This window comes from Thermobia domestica, chromosome 5, assembly GCF_964235325.1.
Source record: "Thermobia domestica chromosome 5, izTheDome1.hap1.1, whole genome shotgun sequence".
NCBI classification, from domain to species: Eukaryota; Metazoa; Arthropoda; class Insecta; order Zygentoma; family Lepismatidae; genus Thermobia; species Thermobia domestica.
In genome coordinates this window covers 140,253,892-140,268,871 of record NC_137458.1, presented here as the reverse complement: position 1 = coordinate 140,268,871, position 14,980 = coordinate 140,253,892, and positions in this window count along the sequence as shown.

Sequence of the window (14,980 nt, the reverse complement as noted above, 5' to 3'; positions counted from 1 at the left end):
AGGTCGATATAGTCTATTGATTCATATATTTTATATGAAATACACAATATTACAAAGAAATATATGTTAAAGTTAATGTTAATAATAATTTTGGGATATAAATCTCATTAATCATACTATATACTGTTATCTTGCTAAGGTCGTAATGAAGAGTTTAATAAATGTATATTTCAGTATCACATTCATCTCAATAAGTATCATGTTTCTCCTATATCAATTTTTAAGTTTACAAAGTTTCTTTTACAAAAAAAAAAAAAAAATAGATATGAGCTTTTTACTTCAGGCATACTATTTTGCCCAGTTCCATTAGATTTTTCGATTGATACTTTACCTTTGGAAACTTTTTTTTTTTTTTTTTTAAAAAAAAAAGGGGGTATTAATATTTTAAAATTTTGAAGAAAGACACTATTTTGTGCTTCCGTAACAGAGGCGAGCACTAAAAACGGGAGCCAGTGCATCCGAGGTTCCGTGCATGTAGCGCCCGTAGACTTAGCGCCCAGTGTTTCTGGCTCACAGAAGGAATTTTATATTGATTTTATCTCACAATCAGGGATGTCCAGTTCATTTTACCACTCTTTCCACAGGTCGTTAATTCCTGTTATTTTCTTACATCCATGTTCCGTGTACTTAGCGTCCACTAAGTAAAACTGTTATGAAGAGGGAGAGAGAGACAGAGAGACCAGCCAATAGCACTGATTATGACGCTTCAATGAATCATAACCTCCGGGGGGAAAGGGTGAAACGCAGAAACGTAGTTATATATATATATATATATATATATATATATATATATATATATATATATATATATATATGTGTGTGTGTGTGTGTGTGTATGTATGCATGTATGTAACTGTACTCCGTGGTATGCAATGCTCTACAATATTTAAATGTACTATAAACTAAGATTACATATGTAGCTTTTAATGTGAAAACTATGTAAAACAGACGTAATCTAGAATAATGCAATGAGGATAAGGCATACAAATAACGGTGAACATATCCTCACGACTGAAAACCGGGACAAAATGTAAACTGGCAAAACACCGGGATAAGAGTCTTCATGGAGGCCACGGTAGTTCAGTGGTAGAAACACTCACATCTGGTTCATGGGGTCCCTAGTTTGATCCCATCTTGCGTCAAATGGGCCTTGTGGTAGTCAGACGCTGCATCCATGGATAAACTCGGGGTTCTCTCGTTTCCTCTCCCTTTCTTCATTACACCATTTCATTCATTCTCACAATCACCGTCTCCTCTATCCTACTCCTATCTCCTTAATCGTGGGATGTAAAATCCAAAGATTTCATTTCATTTCAAGAGCTTCCAAACCGGGACTGTCCCGGTAAAAACCTGTCATATGGTAACTCTGACTATATAACAACATCGGGTTTAATACTAAAAAAGAAAAAAAGTCATATTATCATATGGTATTACACAGTTTCAGAAAAAAAAAACATCTAACAATCTATCCGTATTAAGTCTGATACATATTTCACAGCTTTATGCGTAATATAAATCTATATAGTTAAGCAATTGATATCATACACTACAAGCACTGAAAAACAATGTAACGTTCTATAACAAAAAGAACGTTGCTTTACGAACCAATAAGTTAATCGCTCTACGAACCTTATTGTACACATTATACCCTAAAGTTACAGCCTTATGCAGTAATCAATTTCAACCAGATATTGAACGAGTATGGTGTTTCTTTGAGAATAATCCATCACTAAGTTGAACAAGCGCCTTTGAAGGCTAGTCGTCTTCCATTTTACCCTCTTCTTCGGTAATTCATCTCGCTGCTCTTGTTCGATGCAGTTGAAACCATGGCCTCATCCTTTTGTAATGTCCATCCACAAGGAAGGATGGACAGGTTCAACCTTTTGGAATTTCAAATTCGAAGCTTCTATCAATTTACTCGTTCGTGTCTCTTTCTGTAATTTTGCTATATGAACGGGTATGTTGCGAAGAAACAAAAGAGGCTAGCAAAGAAATTGAATCGTAAGATCACCGTAAGATGAAAGTCGCATACTCCAGATACTACCTAATGCGTAATGTTGATCAAATAAATTAGGAATTCTTCAGTTTCTTCTGGTACGATTTGCTGTAAGTAATCCATCACTTCTGACCCTTGTCAGAGAGAAGGAAAACAAATCCGTCCACCATTCCATAGAAATCGGACTTTCTCATTCTCCCTGTAAAAATTCGCCAATCCCAAGTGCTGCAGTATGTACTTCGTGTTCGTGTGACTTTTCTGGAACGCTTTGGCTTACGACTTCCCTCACTAGCCACGTCTGGTTGTGAGTTTAATTTACATATTCCTATATATGTTTGTTTTATCCCTCCTCGCTGGTCTAGTGGCAAGAACGCAAGCCTTTGGCGTATGAGGTTCAAGATTCGATTCCTGGTGGGAGAGCATTGAATAACCAAAGTGGTTCGGATTCCACTATAATCAGTAAATTCAAGTCTTCTTTAGCCTACCTGGCAAAACCATGGGACATAAAACTAAATACAAACCTATTTATTTATTATTTTTATTTATTATTATTATTATTATTATTATTATTATTTTGCAAAAGGAAGGTTTTATTATGAAGTAAAACACTATTCAGAAGTATAATATTGAAATTTGCAAGAAGAAAACTTATTTGTGCTTAACAAAATTTAAAAATTAATTAGTCACAAGTAATTGTTTTACAATTCTCCATGTCTTTTTAGGTACTTTTCACTACACTAATTAGCACTTTGATAAGTCGTGATGAAATGTAAACATAGTTTCGTTGCAATTCTCCATTTTTGACGTACTGTTATTAGCGTTTTTGATATTTCGAGATCAAAGGTTTGAAGGGGTCTGTGCCCCACCCAACCATTTTTCCCAGGAAAATACGAAACACATATTCCATCATTTAACGTTTATAATATCTGTGCACAATTTCATTCACTCCGGCTAACTTCTTCTTGTCTTTCGGACCTCAAATTTCTCCAAATTTTTGGTGGAGGCTTTTACCCCTTAAAACAGTTTTCCCCAGAAAAGAAAAAAACACGTATTCGTTTATTTCATGTGTAATATCTACCTGCCAAATTTTATCAAAATAGGAGTGTTACACTTCGAAAATGTTACATGTCAGTACATTCATGTAGCTTGCATTTGCGGCAGAAAGTTCTTGTTTTGTGCTCCCTCTTTGCTGGAGAGAATTTCTTAGACTGTTCCTCTTCAGTATGCTGAGAAGCTTCCATTCTCCGTGATTTTTTCTCAACGTTGGCGAACTGCTAACCAGACGAAATGAAGAATTTACGGCATTTCAAACTTTTTAAATGTCTGTTTCTCGTTTGAAATTACGCTTTGATGACACAATACCATAAGTGTTGAGTCCTCTTACATCAGTTGTGTAAAATACTGTCATAGGCCATTTTGTTCATTGTTTTGTAATCTAACAGCGAGCCATATGATTGTTAATGTGAACGTGTGATTTTGTTGTGTTGTAATATACGATAACTTTGAGTTTTTCCTCCGCTCTAGAAGTGACCACTTCAGGATAGTTGTGCATTGTGTTTTGCAATTGTAAAATGGCTGACCTTACTGGGTATATATTGTCAAAAGAGACAGCGCACCCAAAAAATGAGAAATTGTTCGTCTACAGTCATATTATATGTAAGAATAAAATCATATTGCAGAGTGTGTGAAGAATCTGCAACTTCACAAATTAGGAACAGTTCATCATCTGGTATTCTAATAGCGCCGATGTTGTCATCAAAACATAAGGCAGCCCATGTAGGATCACATTGTACGTAATTACAGATGTAGATGAAAAGTCAGTGTGTTAGAGCTGACAGTGATGAACAGAAGAGGAAGAAAAGAACACATTTCTTTCAACTTGCCTAAGGGGTTTTAAAAGTGGCATGACAATTGTGCAGGAAGTATAGCAGGATCTTTCAAGTGAAACATTTTTGTTCTTTAGTCGTCAAAAGAGAGGGGATGGGATAGATGATTTGAGTACGAAACTACATTTATACATATAAACTAGTTCTCTCTTTGGTCAACCCTAGCACACTGATAAGCATCAAATATTTTCTGGGCGCTAAGTACACGATATTATATGTGGGCGCTAAGTGCACGGGCGCTAAGTGCACTCCACGGCATCCGAATCCCCATCCGAAACTTCAGAATTATACACATACGTATTTGCGAGACTGTTAAATACTATGCTCAATAAACGTACGAAAGGAGAAATAAATTTATCAGAGAAATCTAACAAACGGTTTTCTCATAGTTTCCATTTTTCAAATTGTGTAAAATCACAATTGTCAAATTCAATTATTCAGATTAAAACAGTATTTACACAACACAGCGCTATAATATAAACTTTTGGTATCCATCTTGCTATCAATCGTTATGCAATGGGAAGTTGCATCCAGGGTCTAGCCTAACATCCCGTAGGAAACTATATAATACGGAGTTCTACATATTGACGTGAAATATGAATCTTATGAGTTATCACAGAAGACAAGATTTCTTCTTAGTTAACCACAATAAAATTCTAATTAGTGTGTTATTTAGGTGCGTGAACTTGCCCCCCCCCCCACTTAACGCACTAACGATAAAATTAATGTCAATCGTTAGTGCATCGTTAGTGCTTTTTAGTGCACCAATCCCTAATGTTAGTGCTTCATTAGTCTAGGAGCTATAAGTAAAAACTTTTGGGAGGCCAAGTTCACGATGCCCCCCACTTCAAGCACTAACGAAATACCTAGTGCCATTCATTAGTGCATCGTTAGTGTAGGCTCTAGAGCCAAAACAATGGTACACGCTGCCTCTCCCACTTCAAGCAATAAGGAAAGAAATAGTGTCGTTCGTTAGTGTATCGTTAGTGCTTCTAGAAAATACTAATAGTTTCGTTAGTGCTTCACTATTAGAGTAGATATAGCCAATTGTAAGTAACGAAACTTCCATAAGAAATGCATGGGGAATTTTTCACTCCGTCAAATTACCGCCAAATTCAAAAGCACTAATGATTTCTATTAGTGCAATCGTTAATGCATCGCTAGTGCTTCTTAGTGCACCAACACTAACGTTAGTGCTTCATTAGTGTACGAACTACATGTAAAAAACCCTTTGGGCCTAGCGTGTACTTGACCCCCACTTTGAGCACTAACGAAAAGATTAGTGCCATTCGTTAGCTCATCGTTAGTGCTTCTAGAAAATACTAATAGTTCGTTAGTGCTTCACTATTAATGTAGATATAGCCAATTATAAGTTACGAAACTCCCATAAGAAATGCATGGGGAATTTTTCATTGCGTTAAATTACCATGTAGCCACGAGGGAGCTCATATATGAGAATGTGATCAGACTATGGTTCTTCTTATACTCAGGTAAATCCCCAACAGAAATGGTTTTCAGGACCCTGGTGGTTCACTGGTAGAGCGATCTCTGCTTTGATCCGAGCTCACACTCAGCCAAGTGGGCCTTGTAGTGAACAAATACCATGCGTGTGGGTTTTCTCGAGGTATCATGTTTCCTCCTATTTCCATCATTATTGATTTTATGATCATCGTCTCCTTTGCCTTCGGCGCATAAACGTGGTACGTTAAACTAAAAAGAAAAAGATAGTGATTCTTCTTAACTCCATTCTCATCCGAAACACATAATATATAGCTAGCATCCTATGTTAAATTATGCTTTCGTGTTGCATACAGCTTCAGAATTAAGGGGGATGTTAAACTGGATTAGTTAACTCAGCTTTGCACTTTCATCTAGCTTCTAGCAATATTTTGAGTTAAACTCTATCTTTATTCACATAATAAAATAGTATAAAGTTTTTTTTTCTTTCTTTCAAAGTTGGTGTGTCAATTATTATATGAAAATGACAAAAAAGAAACAAAGGATATGAAATAGTATTGCATAGTTTAATATTAAGTGTATAACATATAGTATGGAGAAGTATATACGTATTTATTTATTTTTTATTTATTTTTATACGATAAAGCCTATTTTTATTTAAATAATTGGGTTTGTTGCAATGTTCAAAAGTTTGTTGTAGTCATAGTTACGAGTTACCATCGAGGCAGAAACCTAGAATTCAGTCCCAATAGCTATCGCCTAAATTATTTAATTGTAAATTGCATCCTTCTATTAGCTGGTAATTCATAGATGTAGATTTATATGAATCATTTATGTACATAGTATAAATCAATTTTCTTTTTTTTTTTTTAAAAAAAAAAAAATACTTATCAAAGCGTATCGTGATAAGCACACAACACAACGCATGTAGACTTATAAGCTCACAGTAAATCAAACATAGCCACAGAAAACTATTTACAATTTAATTATAAATACGTGCACTGTGACGCGTGACCATGGTTAAAAATGAATTTAATAGCCTGCGACGGATAGTGGTAAGATAATGCATGAAATACTCTAGGTGTTCAAACAGATTCAGGGGATGAAATGAAACTATCTTCTGCCAGGTTACGAAATGAGAGCGCAACTTTACTGCCTAAAGTCTTAGTAAAGACTAAGAGAAAGTTTAGTTTAGTATTGAAAAAAGAAGCGTCTCTCTTCAGTGCAGATACCGTATGATGTGAACCTAAAGTTTAATGTGGCTCTACCGTCAAATTCAAATCACCGTAATGCTTTCAACGTTCAGGCACAGGAAATCGAACCCACAACCAAGCTCATCAAAGTCGAGTGCGATAACCACTAGACAAGCGAGGAGGTAATATTGATATTTTTGTATATTATTGTTCATCCTTCTTTATTGAAACAATTGTGGAGTGCCTAAGTAGGGACTTGTATTTACAGTACATTATATATGGAACAGTAGTGTAGTAATGACTGATATGTCATGCTAGATAGTATATCTATTTTCATTCACTCATAGTTGATTTTGTATCAATTAGAAAAACCTTTTCTCTTCGGTCGAATGCCAGGACGACAATCTTCTTAAAAAAAAAAAAAAAAAAAAATCACAAAGAGGGAATAAGCACGTAGCCAAAGGGTTAGATTAAGAAAAGCGATACCACGTATGCTGTTAATCAGTACCTAAGGCTTCGTTGTGCAGGTATTCTGCTATACACCCAATTAATATTTTTAGTATACGCAACAAGTTCTGAAGAAAGACTGTAAATAATAAGTAAAACAAGAAAAATTGAACAAAAATGAAAGGTGAATAATAATGTATTTTTGAATGACAATATTGGAGCAATTAATGCATTGAAATTTCGCGACCTCTGATTTACTAAAGCAATGAACAGTTGAAAATGAAATATACATCCATATTGGCATAGATATGTGGAAGCAATATACAGGGTGTTTCAAAACAACACCAACAATGTTTGGGAGATGACTAGGGATGCGCACGAGACAAGATTTGAGGTTGTCTCGTCTCGAAAATGTGCTGTAAAAGTAGTGTCTCGACTCGAAAAACGTATTCTTCTCTATTGGAAGAGCTGTGTCTCGACTCGAATTTTGCCAGGAAATTTCTGTCTCGACTCGTCTCGTGCGCATCCCCAGAGATGACTCCTGACACCAAGATAAGACATAAAGTATAGACAAAACTGGGTGCACAAATGCTTCTTGTCGGAGTTATAAGCTGCCGAAAACATGAAAAATTGAACTTTAAAGGTTCATAGCTCCAAAACTATTTGACCTACCGTAGTCGGGTTCAGACTTCACTTAGGAACTAATATGTACACTAACCAAAAATACGTGTTTCAGAATCATAGGTACTCACGTAGCAATTTTTGCAGAGGGAGTTTAGTTACGGGCGTATGAGTTGAAGTACTCACCAACTACATCTATAAAACTTGTTGTGGAACTTCCGCAGGATTCTGAAGTATGGATATTTGGATAGGGTACATATTAGTTCCTAAGTGAAGTCTTTACTCGACTACGGTAGGTCCCATAGTATTGGAGCTTTGAACCTTTAAAGTTCAATTTTTCATGTTTTCGACTGCCTACAACTCCGAAAGGAAGCATTTGTGCACCCAGGTTGGTCTATTTTTTGGCTTATCTTGGGGTCAGAAATCATCTCCCAAACGTTGTCAGTGTTGTTTTGAAACACCCTGTATAGACATATCCAATCGTTTCACGATGCTAGGGTTGAACCGAAAAATCTGAGGATATAATCAAGAATCGAATCCAGAACCATGCGCACGCACGCTAACCACTTGGCTAGAGGGCATTATATAAGCCACTTCGTTGCGAATGTTACTATTCCTTTTTTAATTATCCGTAAATCTATTATAGTTAAAAATTACGAATCTTTTCTTATAGTTGACTGTAAGAACGTTTCCTACATTCCTTAATTTAAACATTTTTCCTTTTTTGATAATTTATTTTCATGTTGTCAGCCATTATAAGCAGTGTATGAGGTAATAATTCTCTCCAGAAAGGAAACCTAGCCATCACACACACAAACAATAGCTACAGGGTCTACATATTATTATTATTATTTTGCATATTTAAACAATTGCTGAATGTGGTGGCTCAGTGATAGAGCGTTCACCTGTGGTGCAAGCGGTCCTTGGTTCGATTCCAGCTAGTGTCAAGTGAGTTTTGTGGTATTCCACCATTTCATTCGTTACTCATCATAATCGTGGAACGTAAAACTTAAATATTCCAATTTATTTTTTTTTTCTCTCCATCTTCTTCGAGGCATTCTAGCTTGCTCATGGTAAAAATAATGCATTTTCTTCATAAGGAGATGAATATTTCAAGAACAAAAATGCATGATTCTAATGATTACAAGAATGTTGAGAAGTGAGATGTTTCACAAACTGCTAAAATAAAAGTGTTTTTTCTTTTAGTTTGGCTAGACAAAATAAAAGTTGTTCCCTGTTTCTATATTTATGATCATTCAAAAAAAATCTAGAAAAGGGAGAGGTTATTCCTGTCAAGGATTAAAATTTAGTTCTCCAGGGGGATGAAATTTTTTGTGAAGGGGGAAGTCCCTAAGATCCCTCCGTCAGTTCACAAACTGATTATAAGTGAATAATAATAATAATAATAATAATAATAATAATAATAATAATAATAATAATAATAATAATAATAATAATAATAATAATAATAATAGATAATCTTTCGCTTACTTCGTTAGAGTTTTGCACTTGTAATGTGATATAATCCTTGGTTAATCCTACTGCCCGGTTGATAATACGGTCACATCTCTTGGTTTGAGATTGCTCATAGTTGCCGAATTTTTCAATACTCAGGTCTAACGTCTGTTTTCGCTACTGAAGCCACATAAGACGTTGACATAACGCAGTTTATACTAGAATCCAACCTCAGGGCTACCAAATGTCCCGATTTTGTCGGGACAGTCTTCTATTTTTATCCTACTTCTGCCTTTTTAATCTGAAACCGGGACGAGTCTATGCATATTACTTCCAACAGTTATACCTTAATATGATGGCTACTCTGTGCTGTTGGTAAAGAAAATTAAAGGAAATTAAAAGGAAACCATAGTTTATTATATTGTATCCAAAGAATACCTACCACAACAATAGGTTACTTTTGAGAGTTGAGTATGCGAGTTTGGCATAGGAGACCCAGTTTCGATTCCCGGTGCGAACTTATGCTTTCCGAAAATTAGTGTAAGTACCAACCGAATTTTCGAACTTCAGATGGCACTTCAAGATAACTCTCTCTCTTCTCAAACGTGTCAGTTCGAAGTCCGATTTCGGACCGAAACAAGCTACTATGAATAATTTATGTAGCAGGGGCATTTTTCCTTAGATATAGTATTTTCGGTCTAACCAGCTCAGAAGTAGTTGATGTAATGAATTAATATATGTGAGAGTTTTCTTTTTTCCTTGAAAATTTCTTTCGTAAGTTTCTCTTTTCTTTTTGTCTTCTTTGTTTAATCTCTTTTTCTAATCCTTCTTGCATTTATATTATAGGAAATTTTTCATTAGGTATTACTTTTTTTGGGGACAGAACAGACTTAATTTTTTAATACATAAAGATAAATAACTGTTTTCTGCTGTTAAGTGCTTTATTATTATTATTATTATTATTATTATTATTATTATTATTATTATTATTATTATTATTATTATTATTATTATTATTATTATTATTATCTCTTTTTAGTGCTTTGTTGAAGTTGGTTAATATTGTTTTTTTAAAGTTTTTATCAATGATTTTTCTCCTCCTCCCTCTAGCATAAAATTCCAATGACTCACAGGGGGGTGGGGGCACGGTGGTTCAGTGGTAGAACGCTTACATCTCGTGAGCGAGATTCACTGGGGACAATATCGTGTCCGTAGTATTTCTGCAGGTACTCCCGTTTCCTTCCACAATTTCATTCTACCAGATCTTTCATCGTCATTCGCTTGCCTTAATCGTAGTCTCCCTTAGCCTAAAGGACATAATTGTGTTACGTTAAACGGAAAGATTTCACTTCATTTCTGACTCAATTGCGTCATAACCCTCTTGTAGGTATGTATCTCTGGTTTGGAGGATCTGTGTGCATAGATCTGAAGTCACTTAGTTGTCTTTTATAATATTGTTATAAATTTTAATTTACTTATTTTTAAAAACTAATTTATGTAGAATTCAGCCTGCACTAAGTAAGTTGCTTCTTTATGTCAATATTCAGAAGTAGTCAAGAGAAATATAAATTAACAAATACCTTTTCTTTTTAAGGAGAAATAAGATCGGAAAGAACCCATACTAATTTTAGGTCAATTATGGTAAACATAGTTAACATTCAGCTCGATCTCCTAAAGGAGTTTCAAATGCCATTCCAGAACAATTTAAATTAAGTTTTCTGAAAGGGGAATATACATACTGTAATTCATTACGAAAAAACAAGTGATGGAGTCATGTTCAGAAACTTTACTTCCCATAAGCTCTATCTTTAACATAAACCTCCCGTGGAAGAACACCCTCAATACTGTTTATTGAACATAAATTTTGCAGTAAAAACATTCTTAATGAGTCGTATAGTATGGTGCAGTACCTATAGTGTGCTATGAGTGTAAGATAATAAATCTAGGCTTTGCTTTATTTCAAATTCTACTGTATTGTCGTATACCAACTCATATTCAGTAAGATTTTTCTCATGGCTTATGTCTCTCATTTTATTCATTTTATGACCATTAAGTAGAAAACTATAGCATAGCAAACCTTTTTCTTATATATGACTATCAACAAAAAGGCAAATTCTATTTGCTATGCAACTAAATTTGCATGTACTTTATTATGGAAAGCCATTTAAAAAGTAATGGCCTATTATTTATAAAATAGCTCCGATTAAATCATATAATATAAATAATTCAATTTTTGTAGCGTTTGGCAGCTAGTACAACTGAAACTAAGGCCTACAATGCCTCTTATTTGAAATTAACAATTTAGGTTTCAATATGGAAAAATGATTGGCCAATTACTTTCAAGGATGAGTTGATATCTAGTTTCGGCCAATCAGAAACAAGTATTTGTTGCTGTTTAGAGCTACTCCGGCGAGTAAACTGAATGTCAACGAATTCTTGCATGTAATAGGCCAGATATTCCTCCACATTTTATATTAGAACTGATCAATAAATTACGTAGAACTCTAATGGCTTTCCACTATGATATGTACACCATTTACTCTGAATTTCAAACATAATTTACTGTCCTTGGTGTTAGTAACGTAAGGGAAATATGTATAGTCCATTATAAGTATTGCATCATAGTGTACGACTCCTTAGGATTGCTTTTACTTGGAAGCTAATGTTACAACTAATAGTTTAGCGAGTGGTTTTCTTCGAAACAAACGCATTTCTTCAAGTTCGATATTTTAATACTCCTTCAAAAATAACCTTCCACAAAAATACCATCCTTATTACAATAAAGTACATTCAACTTGTGTAATTCAGGATTAATCGAATGGAATCGAATCTAGCCTAACAGTTCCACACGGCCGCAAATAACGTGTCTATCTAAAGAACTTTTGGACGCAAATATCAATAGCCGCATCTGAAGCCCTTGAACAGTTTTTTTTTTTTTTTCATGGGCGCAAATCACACTCAACCATACACTAAGGCTGATTACCAAGATAAACATTGAATAGATTTCTAATACTGGAATATACTCTGAAGAAAGTATGTCATCCATCACGTAATCATGTCAATCATACTCAATAATATGGAGTGGGACACGGCTGTTTCAGTGTAGGGCGTTTCGATGTAACACATTTCGATCCTCGCAACCAGAAGGATAAGATCTCCTAGCGGACAAAAGATATCACGTAGATATATTCGTAGTAAAATAATGGTAGCCTATGATTGCTAGTTTACTTTCAGAGAAGCTGAAATGATATAAGAAAATCAAGAGGTCCTGAAAGCAACTGGAATTGTAGGGAAAATAATTAGTATTAAATTTCCCGTAAACCTAAATATCCCTTATTGCGTTAGTTAGGCAGAACAGAAACTCCTGTTATACCTAAAGATTAGATCAAAAATGCCTTACAAAGTGTTGGAGGGTCATAGGCAGAACAGGATTTAGGCATAACAAGAAGACACCGATAAGTTCATCTCTTTTTCACTGATTTAGAGATCAATCAAAAAATAAGTACATAAATACTGTATCGTGTAAAAATCAAATATTATTTACGGAAGCTTTCTCGGGAGTTCTTTCTAAACAATAGACCCTAACGGAAGGGGGATTAATTCAATCCCTTATTCTTGATTGACTTTAAGGTGGTGATTATGAAGTTACTGCAGCGAATTTTCAACATGTTTACATATTTTTTAGCTTTTTTTTTTTTAAATAACTGCATATGAATTTCGAACAACACTTATATGCATATTTATCTCCCCAACTTACTATTCAGTTTTGCAGTGACATTCAAATTATGTGGTTTTACCTTTAAAATAGTATTTTCCTTTTAAAATGTACCACCAAACCAAATATTGCTTTTTTTCTTTTGTTAAAAGTTCAGTACTAAGCTAAAATTCACAAAAACGTCGAAGTTGTATACTAATAACCCAATATGGGATGCAAAATGAACTAACATCCTATGTGTTTGTATGTTTCTTTCGTTGTTAAAGAGTGTAGTGTTAAAGAGTGAGGCATGTAAATTTTTCATAGTACATTGTTCGGTTGGAAATTGTACTTCGAGCTGGCAGGTTTGAAAAGAGAGATAAGTTATGTTGATGTGCCATTTGAGTGTAAAGAAATTCGATCGAAGAAAGGACTGATAAGACAGTCGGTCGGAGATAGGAAGTTGAAGAAACCCTTTTGGGATCCCACGTTGTATATCCACGTCCCACATATCCTCGGTGCTGGACGGGACGCTAAACTGCAAATGAACCAACCTACTCAGAGTTGAATGAAAAGTGTAAACAAGCTCTTCCCAGTAGATTAAGCGGTATGTTTTCTGAGTAAATGTCGAAGATTAATAGCGGTTTGAAATATAAACATATAATAATAATAATAATAATAATAATAATAATAATAATAATAATAATAATAATAATAATAATAATAATAATAATAATAATAATAAACTAAAGAAGCGTCCAGATGTTCCTAAGAGATAGGTGTTGCATAGGGCCGAAGATCCGACAAGACACTAATTTGCTTGAACGACGTACCGGTGCGTCCAGCCTACTGTATTTTAAGTCTTGTTATTGTGGCTGAAGTTTCATGTTGAATTAAATTGCCAATAATTGACATGCTTTCTTTATTTCCTATCATGCAGTTGGTAAGTTTAAGTTTCAGAAACATGAAACGATTTCGCGCTTTGAACACATGGTAGACTTATCTTACAGAGAAAATCGAATGTGCTAAAAAGAATTAGGGAAATTGTAGAGTGGAAATATGAATATCAAAGTTAAGCGAAGATTTCGTGCTGATATTCTTGCCTAATCCGTATATTTCAACAGCAACTAAGAATAGGATAGAAAAGAAGGTGAAGAGACATTTTTTTACTGGAATCAACTCAATTAAATAAGTAAATAAATAAATAAGTTTAAACTAAACAAAAGTTCTGCTATATACGCCTTGATGCAGAAGGTATACTTTAACGACTAAGATTAAACAGAAGGTGTATAGCGTATACCGCCTACAGCCCTATATGTAAGTACATGGAAAAGTCATTATTATTATTATTATTATTATTATTATTATTATTATTATTATTATTATTATTATTATTATTATTATTATTATTACAGCTATATACATTTGGAAAAGATTCCTTTAAGCTCTGAAAGGAGCTTCAAGTAGATATCTCATATACGAAGTATGTCCAAAATGACTAGAAATAGACTTGATTTCCTCGTGCACTGAACGCATTATATTGAAGAATTACTGTTCAACATAAGTTGCTTCTAAACAAAAGCTTTACTTCGACCTTATTATACATAAGTTGAATGAGATATATCATATACTGCAAGGCATAAAATGTATTGTTACGTGTGCTTCATCGTATTTAAGGACTGGAAACCAGTCGAACAATCTCTTGGCATACTAGTAATAAAATAAGATATAAATTTATGGTATTGATTGAAACAAATTCCGAATATATTAAACAGCATCCTCCTTGTCCTCGTGCAAAAAACTCGAATACTATTGTATACACCACCATCATGCTCATACTTGTGTATTTTTGTAAAACGTTTCTGTCAGCTTGTAACTCTCCCCTTTCTTCTCACTCTTCCGTCACTCGCCGGAGATAAAAATATTTGAGTCAAACACTTTTAAATGGATATATTCGTAAGCATTAACAACACCAAAGGGGTTAAGAAGAGCGAGTGCACCACGCCCCTCGTTGTTACACCTGTCCCACGGCTCATTTCCCAGATATGTATTGTAATGTAGGTCTAGAAGTATACAATATCCTTTTTTGTATTTAGACAAGTAACTAATACCCTCAAACTTCTTTGTTTTACTGACCCCTCCCCCCTAGAAAAAATAGAAATATGTAAATAAAGAGCAAGCATGCGCCTCACTGTTTGTAACTACAGTATTATGGAAGTATACTGCTTGG